The sequence below is a fragment of the Molossus molossus genome, unplaced genomic scaffold, assembly GCF_014108415.1.
Source record: "Molossus molossus isolate mMolMol1 unplaced genomic scaffold, mMolMol1.p scaffold_m16_p_13, whole genome shotgun sequence".
NCBI classification, from domain to species: Eukaryota; Metazoa; Chordata; class Mammalia; order Chiroptera; family Molossidae; genus Molossus; species Molossus molossus.
In genome coordinates, this window is record NW_023425348.1 from 36,881,026 (window position 1) to 36,882,031 (window position 1,006).

General features: G+C 41.2%; 1 pseudogene; it reads left to right on the forward strand.

Annotated features, from left to right (window-relative positions):
- Window positions 1-325: 325 nt before the first annotated feature.
- On the forward strand, window positions 326-732 carry LOC118627510 (annotated as a pseudogene).
- The last annotated feature ends 274 nt before the right edge of the window (window positions 733-1,006 follow it).

Below are 1,006 nucleotides of genomic sequence, written 5' to 3' on the forward strand. Positions count from 1 at the left end.
GGGGCCCAGAAACTGGGCATGTGCCTTGACCGGGAATTGAAATGACGACCTCTTGATGCATAGGTCCATGCTCAACCACTTAATCACACTGGCTGAGCTGTGTTTTTCTTTTGATACTTATATTGTTTTACATTTTATTTTAGTGATGTTTGTGTACTTGCTTTATCCTTCACCTGTCTAAGAATACTTCAACATATTATATAGTGTTGAAAACCATTTTCCCAAAATTTTCCAGGACTCTTTTCATTTTATTTCCATAAAAGTAACAAAACAGCTCTTCCTCGGCGCTGCCTATGGAGCTGGCAGCAATCTCCTACTCAGAACCATGGCTGCCCCCAAACCTCTCGTGAAACCCAAGGTTGTCAAAAAGAGGACCAAGAAGTTCATCCAGCACCAGTCAGACCGATATGTCAAAATTAAGGAGAACTGGTGGAAACCCAGAGGCACTGACAATATAGGGTACACAGAAGATTCAAGGGCCAGATCATGATGCCCAACACTGGTTATGGGAACAACAAGAAAACAGAACACATGCTGTCCAGTGGCTTCCATAAGTTTCTGGTCCACAACGTCACGGAGCTTGAAGTGCTGCTGATGTGCAACAAATCTTGCTGTGCTGAGGTTGCTCACGTCTCCACAAAGAGCCGCAAAGCCACTGTGGAAAGAGCAGCCCAGCTGGCCATCAGGGTCACCAATACCAATGCCAGGCTGTGCAGCGAAAAAAATGAATAGACAGATCGTGTACATATTGTATTTGTGTTAATACAACCATACGATTATGCCCCAAAAAAGTAACAAAACATTTTTCTACTACTATAAGAATTTTCACATTGATTCCCAAATCAAAATGATATTAACAATAATAAAAATAATAGAATCCTGTAACCAATGTTTCTTGGATTTTTAATTTAGATGGCTTCCATAAGTATACTGAGCCAACATTTTTATTGAAAAGCTAATAAAGCCCTGGCCAGATTTGCTCAGTGGTTAGAATGTGGGCCTACAC